This window comes from Leucopleurus acutus, assembly GCF_964270905.1.
Source record: "Leucopleurus acutus genome assembly, chromosome: 9".
NCBI classification, from domain to species: Eukaryota; Metazoa; Chordata; class Mammalia; order Artiodactyla; family Delphinidae; genus Leucopleurus; species Leucopleurus acutus.
In genome coordinates this window covers 76,573,867-76,583,244 of record NC_139144.1, presented here as the reverse complement: position 1 = coordinate 76,583,244, position 9,378 = coordinate 76,573,867, and positions in this window count along the sequence as shown.

The following is a 9,378-nucleotide window of genomic DNA, read 5'->3' as shown; positions in this document are numbered from 1 at the left end:
ATTAATTACTGAATGGGTAAAATGATACAGAGTGGATACTTGGACGTGGTAGATATTATTACTATTTTGCGTCAACTATATATCCCTTACTTGAGCTGTCCCTTCAGGGCTGGTTATTAGACTGTTATTTCTCAGCTCCAAACCCACCCTTCTGGCTGGGGTGCATGGCTGAGGCTGCAAAGTACATTTCTGCTTTGCCAGCTGCTCCTTGGTAAGCTCTTTCAGAAGGAGGAGCTAGAGGGAGACTGCTCCTGTCTGTTGCATGGTCCCTGTGGGTGTTATTCCAGCCAAAGTTCTTCCTGTAGCAGCAGCTATTTCCAGTTTGCAGGTTTTCCCACACTCTGGAACCAGCCTTGTTGTGACTCTAAGAGACACCAGCCCCATCTGGGCAGGACCCCTGCGTCAGCTCCAGGACGTCTTCTCCAAGTTTCTAATAATCCCACCTTTTCCCTTCGTTCCTCTACCTCTATGGGTGGTAGCTGCTTCCTGCACTTCCTGTCTCTGTAATACCTCAGAATTTCCCTTATGTTCCCCAGAACCCACTTAGGAACTCTCTATATTAAATTGCCTGTTAATACAACTGGTGTGGTGTGTTTCCTGACTGGTGTGGCTGATATCCTTCCCATTACCCCTCTTCCAAGTTGAATATACACCTCACTTCCAGAAGCCTCCATGGCCAGCCCATCCTATGAACTCTTACAGATCCTGAGACTCACCATAGATGAAGAGCTGGGATGACCCTGGAGATAAATTTCTGATATGACTTTCTTGTCTTGCAATCGAAGAAGCTCAGGTTCAAAAGTTAGAGGCAGGACCTCTACCTGGCTCTCTCGCGTGCCTTCCACAACAAGCCGCCCCCTGGACCGTTCACTTCGCACTCAGTCACAGGAGGCCCTGCAGCATCTCCTTAATTACCGCCTTAGTACGTCATTTAACTGAGACTGTTTAACTTAACTTTAGGCGTCCTTATAAAAGGACCCTCCTGTGTGAGTCACGGGGCACCAAATAGTACTTGGCTCTGTATTACAGACACCGTGTATGTGTGGACAGCTAGGGAGAACTCCAAATAAAGTCTGGTGAATGAATCATGTAATTAATCCAGAACTTTGAGCATATAGAAAGGATGTCCATATCTCTCATATGTTCTAGATTATAGCTAGCAATGACCAACATCTGAACCCAATAACATCTGAGAAGCATAGTTTTATGGCCTTCACAGATGCTGAAAGGTCTTCTGATTTGTCTGCTCCTTAGATGTGGCAAAACAGAAGCTTTAATAGAATTTTATAAGAATGCATATCCTACTCATTAGAAAGTTCATGTAAATTCACAGCACAGTTTTATCAAGTGATATTTCCTCCCTATGGAATTAAATACTAAAAGTTATAAATAAAGTCTGAAATGGGACAAATATTTTAAAGAGGTAGTCTAGTTTTCAAATTTCCTTCCATAAATTTGGCTGTAATAAAATAACCTCAAATTATCAAAAGGGGAAAGTCAATGTAGCATGAGGAGTGAGTGACCCAGTGAGATTTTTTTCTGGCAATTTCTGGTACAGTGCGTGGCCATGACAGCCTGCCATGAGAACACTGTCAAGGACTCAGGGAGTGTGACCTGATTGTTGCCATGGTCCGCACCTACTACGCATGCTTCCCCTGCAGAGCCTCAACTTCTCTTCCCACAAAGGTAGGCTCTGCCTTGGGATCAGTCTGTAGAAACCAGTCATGTCAACATGTTGGAGTGATGAAAAAGAGGAGGGGCTGAAGGATGGCAAGGAGGCAGGCATCTCTCGTCAAAAAAGGTAACTGAGGATCAATTTGTGAAAACTTAACTTTGGCCTGTGCTTCCTAACCTATTTATATTGATTTAGGAAATTTCATTGGAAATGAATTTGGGGCTCATATTGACCAGATAATAAATTTCTTTCTCTGCTTGTTTTTGCTTTTGAATATTTGCCAACCTTAGAATTTAGAGATAAAATGTCCAGTGGACCAGAAAAGCATTTGGAGACAAGATTCAGTGCAAACATGTATTAAACACACTATGGGCTGGATGCTGGGGGGAGCAGCAAATAGCCTACAGCAGTCGTTCCCAAACGATGCTGTACATTAGAATCACCTGGGCAGGGAATTCCCTGGTGGTCCAGTGGCTAAGACTCCAGGCCCCCAATGCAGGGGGCCCGAGTTCGATCCCTGGTCAGGGAACTAGATCCCACATGCTTCAACTAAAGATCCTGCACGCCGCAACAAAGATCCCACAAGCTGCAACTAAGACCCAACACAGCCAAATAAATAAATAAATAGTAAAAAAAAAAGAATCACCTGGGCAACTTAACAAACAAATCAACACATCCCAAGGCCTGGGTTACACACCACATCAGCTCAATCAGAATGTCTGGGTGGACATCAATAACTTTTAAAGATTCCCCAAGGTGATTTCCATGTGCAGTGAAGACTGGGAACAACCGGTCTAAGGGAAAGAGAATGAACTTCGGAATAAACCAGACCCACATTCATGTTCTGGTTCTTCCCCTCGCCAGCTGTGTGACCTTAAGAAGAAATGTAACCTCTTTGAGCCTCAGTTTTCCTCCTTGGCAAAGGGAGATTCCCACACCACTTTGATGAGCTGTGGTAAATATCAAATGAGGTGATAAGAACAAAGAGCACATGTTACTCAGTAAAGGATTGTTAGGAAAGTACTTATAGCAGAAATAAAAATAACCAGTCATAATTCAAGACAGAGTCAACTAAGTGCTAAAAGTAATGCATGAAGGGAGACAAGAGGAGCAACCGCCAGTCTGTCCAGAGGCTTCACAGAAAAGATGGCCATTGATCTGAGTTTTGACTTATGGGACCATTTGGTTTGGCAGAATGAAGGTAAATACCTTCTTAAACAAAGGAATAGCAAGTGGAGGCATGAGGTAAAGAACAGCAGGTTCAGGTAGCATCAAGGAGATACACGGCAGGAGCGAGGGGCACAGAGAGTATGGTAGGAAGCGTGCCAGGGATGCCCTGCCGGGGAGTCGGGGCCTTTCTCTGCACACAAGGAGGAATCGGTGCTCTCCCTGAGGTGAAAACGGTCTGATTAAACCTGTGTTGAGAAGAGAGAACTTCGGAGGCATACAAACAAGGCAGAAGGTAATTGCGATTGATTGAGGGGGGAGGCTTAGGCCCGGAATTGCAGAACGGACACAAAACCGTATGGCCACCTGGCAGTATGAGCTACTGATTAACTGTGGGAATTCATCCACCAGGGTTTCCATGTGTGTGGCTCATTGGTGGTGTCATTTATACGAGATGGGGGATTTTAAGGGGAAAGACACTGAGTTCAGTTTGAGATATGCCAAGCTGGATGTGAGATGTCCCACTGGCAGTTAGAAATGTAGGTCAGGAGCTCAGAAGAGATGGGGTGGAGTCATGGTGGGTGGGGAGAGTGGCCAGCACATGGGTGAAACTGTGCGAGAGAATGAGATGGCCCTGGGAGAGAAGCAAAGCAAAAAGGCCCTCCAGGACAAGATGAGAACTTTGGGGGAGGCCTGCATTTACATAGTGGAAAGGGAAAACAGATCAGAGAGCTTCGAGAAGAATCTGGAGAAAAGAGCATCTTGAAGGCCCGAGGAGGAGAGTTCCCAGGGCTCTGTGGTCACATTGGAATTAGGAGTTGAGCCGTCATTGTTCCCCTTTGAAAGAGCAGATTCTGTTAGAACAGGGTTTGGAGGGTTGAAGAAGAAATGTGTGAAGGGAAACCAGGGACAGAGTGCTGAGTACAAACTCTAAAGAAGGGATGGGAAGATACTGAATGGCAGCTTCAGGGAGAAGCAAGATTGAAGAGGGATTGGTTTCCTTAAAAATATTTGACCATTCATTTAGGTCAATGAAAAGGAGACCTGAAACAGAGACAGTAGAGAAAGAGAGGAAAATTGATGTGGTAATATTCTGGGGGAGAGTCAGAGGTCAGGTGAGAAGGAGAACTTAGACTGGGGAGAAGAAAACAGAGGTCAGGAGTTAATGAGGAATTAATAAAATATTAGTAAATGGTATTGAGGGCCCACCTGGGATGAGAGAGAGAGTGAATGATACGCCTGCATGATGAGAGCTTGAGCCACAAGAGCAGGTGGTGTGATAAGCAGGATGGACAAGGTGAGTGCAGTGGAGATGGAGGGATGAGGGAAGCTGTGGTGCTGCCCATGCAGGTTTCCGTGGCCAAGCATGGGGTGGGATGCCGGCTGAATTGGGGAGGAAACCTGAAGGGAGCTGGGAGCCTATGAGATTAGTAAGGGTAAAGACAAAGGGTCTTGATGAATCCTAAGGGCAGGCTTACTGGGAGAAACTAAGGGGAAAAAAAATAAGAGCCTAAGAAATGTTCTTCATGGAAGGAAAATTAAGACATCCAGGTTTTGGAAATGAGCCAGTTATAAGAGGATGAGTTTAATTTGGCTTTGCGAGTGGAGTTCAAAAATCAAAACAAAGTGAGATTATGACTGGGAAAATATTTCCTAACCTATAAAATACGAATCACTTTTTATATACTGTTTTCATTATATTTGGAGTGGATAGGGCAAGGAACTGCAGAGCTGACCTGGTACATGAATTGTCCGTGTGGATACTCAGGTTGCCCAGGCTGATGTCAAGGAAAAGGAAGGAGAGGGAAACTTCCTATCTATATTTATTAGGGAACATGTAAAAGTGTCCAGATATCAATGAATGATAGGAAAGAGGATGGTACATCCTTGTCTGGACATGGACCTAAAAGGAAGGATGGTTTGTTTAACAAGGTGTTGCAGAAACATCTGGGAAATGGCACTGTGGGGTAAGAGGAATAGAACCCTTCTCACAGGGTTGATATTACAGATATTAACAGATCTTGACTTGATAGATCTAGCTCCACTGGATAGACCTTGAAGGCAATGCCGTCACCAAGAATGTTCAAGAAAGGCTCTTTTGGTGGCAAGAAACAAAAATCCACTCAAAATAGCACACACAAAAAGGGGCAGCTTATTGTAAGATTATAAAGATCTGACAGAATCCCTGAATGGGAAGCAAAGTGCAGTTGGGCTTTGAATGAACTGACATTTGTTTCTAGAGAGATAATGGAGACCAAGGTAACTACTTTGCGCTTTTCATTCAAGCTAACGGCCCCTCTGCTCCTCTCTGTGGCTCAGCTTCCTCTTCCTCTTTCTTAGTCTCTTCCTTCACTTGTTTAAACTTCACACCATCCAGCATGACAGCTGGCTCTAGCTCTTCATTCCACCTCATGCTTCCCACACCCCGTCTCTCCTTCTCTCTTCCCCAGTTCAGTGAAAGAAAGACACTAAGCCCTCTTAGCAGGCATGTCAAGGGCCTCTTGCTGGCCTTGGATTGGTTGCCCAGAGGTCAGTGTCTCCCCACCTGGGCAGCTTCACAGGGTTCAAATCCAATCAGGAGACACTGGAGTGGAGGATGGAAATGTTGGGCATGTGCAGCTACAGGGGGAAGTCAAGCCTTCATTAACTCCAGGGATGGAGCGGGTAGAAGAAGACATGCTGGAGAGGGCTTCAGTGCAGAAGACCTAAGGGAAGGTTGGCAGAGGACAGAGAGGCCAAGGAGGAGAATAAAAGTATCCGGATGTTGGGGGCTACATCTTGGGTTGTTGCGGCTGAGCCAGGAGGTGGGAGTTGGGATATAGGCTGGAAGAACTAGGCAAACTGTGCGTGAGCACCGTGTAGGCTGCTAGCCCATGGGAGTCCCGGGCTCCATTCACAGTCTTGAGGAAACCAGCTGGCCCTACCGCATGGCATAGTCTGGGTGAAAGTTCTCGAGCTGAGCAGAAGCAAGGATGGCTGGGTTAGTTAGACATTTCAATTTTGCTTTCTTAAAGGGGAAAGGATGCCAGGTAGGAAGACCAGGCAGCAACACTCAAAATTCAAAGAGTCTGGAGAATCAATCCCAGGAAAAGTTGAACTAAGATAAGAAATCAGTTGTTCTCACAGCATGAAATGGCATATCAGCCACTGGTCCGATCCTCGCCTGTGCTTGGGAACGCCTCACACATATTCAGATGTTGAAGCTCGTTGAGCTACCTGCCTAGACGTCCTCGAGCCAAGTTTCTCTAAGCAGGGCCAGTCAGCTGCCCAGCATGCCTGCCGGCAATAGGCCAGCCTTTCCCAGGCACGGGGTTGCTATCGTACGGCTGCTGGTTTCACAGAGTTAGGGCTTCCAAGTATCAACATAGAGACAGAATGGCCTATGTGGGGGCAGAGCTGGGGAGGAAGGGAGGGGACGGCATGCTGGTGGTAAAAACACGGCATGTGGAAGGAATGAAGAGAGAAGCAGCAGAGAGAAACTGTCACAACAACAGTCTGGAAAACGCACAAGAGCAAACATGTTTCTCGAAACACTGTTCATTTTCCACTGAAAGGAACCAGAGCTCCTTTTAGGGGCAAAGAAATTACAAAATAAGCTTAGAATATCTTATCTTGTGCCAGAAAGCAAGGAAGTGATCACAGAATGATGGGGACATGTCAAAAATACACAGAGCCAGACTAAGTGGCTCCTTCTAGCCAAACGTGACACAATCTGAGCATCAAAATAAACAATAATCATAACAGATTAAAACCTGTTGAATAAAATAGGAATTACAAGTCCTTTCAGATACAAATTAATACACTAGTAAATTGAAAGTTGGGAATAGGATATTTACTTAGTGCCAAAGTCTTCCCCACAAAATACTTATTAATTATAAGGGGAGATGGGAAGAGTTGCCAGGCAGATACACCTGAATCAAATGATCAAAATCTTCATTGCTACTAATCATACGAATTGAAAACATATGTTATTCAGTAGGATGCAGTGAGAACACAGCATTAGTTTTGGAATAGTCCTGAGAAAGACGTGTATCCTGAATCTAATCATGAGGACATATCAGCCCAAACTGAAGGACATTTTACAAAATAACTGACCTTCAATCTTCAAAAGTGTTAAGGATTTGAAACTCAAAAAAAAAAGACTAAGGATCTGTTTCAGAGTGAAGAAAACTGAAGGGACAGGATAACTAAATGCTATGTGTGATTCTGAAGCAGATCCTTTGGCTACAAAATCACTATTAGGACAATTGGAGGAACTTGGATGGGATCGTTGACGGGGAGGAGTGAAGTTGTTCTGTGTCAGCGTCAGTTTCCTGGTTTTGACAGTCACACTGTGGTTACACAGAGGAACGTCCTTGTTTATAGGAAATGCACACTGAAGTATTTGGGGGTGATGGGGCATCATGTCAGCAACTAAATCTCAAAAGGAGGTTTATGTGCTACACTTCCAACTTCTCTGTAACTTTTTGTTTGTTTCAAATGTCTAAAAAAATAAAGTACAAAAAAGTCAGTCTCTGTGTTGAAAAAAATTTGGTTTTGTTTTAGAGTATGTAATGGGTTGATAGGGGCTCCCAACAAAGGATACCCACATCCCAGAACCTGTCAATGTGACCTTATTTAGAAAAAGGGTCTTTGCAGATGGATTTAGCTAACGGTCTTGAGATGGGAGTGTCCTGAATTATCCTGGTGGGCCCTAAATCCAACGACAAGTGTCCTTACAAGAGACACACAGGGGAGACACACAGAGGGGAAGACACACAGAGGCACAGGTTGGAGTGATGCAGCTACACGCCAAGGAATGCCAGGAGCCACCAGAAACAGGAAAACACAAGAACGGATTCTCCCCTGGAACCTCTGGAGAGAGCATGGCCCTGCCAACACCTTGATTTAGAACTTCTGGCCTACAGAATTGAGAGAGAATAAATTTTTGTTGTTTTAAGCCACCCAGTTTGTGGTCATTTGTTACGGCAGCCCTAGGAAACTAATACAGAGTACTTTTCTTCTTTCATTTTGTTGGAGACAGAAAACTAGGTAAAGACTGAAAGCAAGATGTGCTTTGGATGTCTTCACCAATTTAGGCTGTATAAGCCAGTAGGGGGACACTCACCCTCTCAGTGGGGCACACTGCAGTCCTGAGAAAAATGACTCTTCTAGGACACGACCCCACCAAATACTGCATCCGACCTTCACCATTGCCACCTTGGGTGCAAAGCTCTAGGCTTGCTGGGATTCTTCCTAAGGCGGTGGTTCTCATCCAGGAGTGATTTTGGCCCCCAGGGGACATTTAACAATTTCTGGACACATTTTTGGTCGTCATAACTGTGAGACGAAGGTTGCTACTGGCGTCTAGTGGGTAGAGGCTGGGGATGCTGCTAAATGTTTTATAATGTACAGGACAATCTCTCACCACAAAGAATTACCTGGCCTAAAATTTCGGTAGCAATGAGGTTGAGAAGCCCTTCCTTTTTTGTTCTACAAGCGATACCCACACTTGTCGGTCAGGGTAGGAACAGGAGAAGGAAGGAGGAGGCATTCTACACACACTTCTGGACTGATTTTTTTTCATTGTGGTAAGAACAGATAACATGAAATCTCCCCTCTTGGCAAAGTTTTTGGCGTACAGTACAGTATGGTTAACTGCAAGCACAACGTCGTACGGCAGCTCTCTAGATTACACCTATCTTGCATGACTAAACTCTATACCCATGGAACAGCAACTCCCCATTCCACCTCCCCCATCCCCTGACAACCACCATTCTACTTTCTGCTTCCATGAGTTTGAGTACTTTAGATTCTTCATATAATAGAATCATGCTATGACTAGCTCATTTCACTTAGCATAAGGGCCTCAAGGTTCATTCACATTGTTACATGTGAATGAACAGGATTTCAGGATTTCTTTCTTGTTTATGGCTGAATATTATGCCATTGTATATCTATACCACATTTTCTTTATCCATTTATTCACTGATGGACAATTTAGGTTATTTCTACCTCTTGGTTATAATGCTACCATGAGAGTGCAGATATCTCTTCATAATCCTGCTTTCAATTCTTTGGGATAAATATTCAGAGGTGGGATTGCTGGATCATATGGTAGTACTATATATTTTTGATTTTTTGAGGAACTTCTGTACTGTTTTCTATAGCAGCTGTACCATTTTACATTTCCACCGAGAGTGTACAAGGGTTTCAATTTCTCTGTATCCTCTCCTACAATTGTTTTCTTTTGTTTGTTTGTTTTTGATAATGGCCTTCCTAACAGGTGTGAGATGATATCTTGTTGTGGGGTTTTTATTTTGTTTTTTATTCCATTGGTTTTGAATTGCATTTACCTGATGCTGAACATCTTTCCATACACTTGTTGGCCATTTGTATGTCTTCTTTAAAGAAATGTCTATTCAAGTCTTTTGCCTATTTTTAAGTCATTAATTTTTTTGCTATTAAGTTGTATGAGTTCCTTATAATTTTGGATATTAACCCCATTATTGGTTGTATAGTTTGCAAATATTTTCTCCCATTTCATAGGGTTGCCT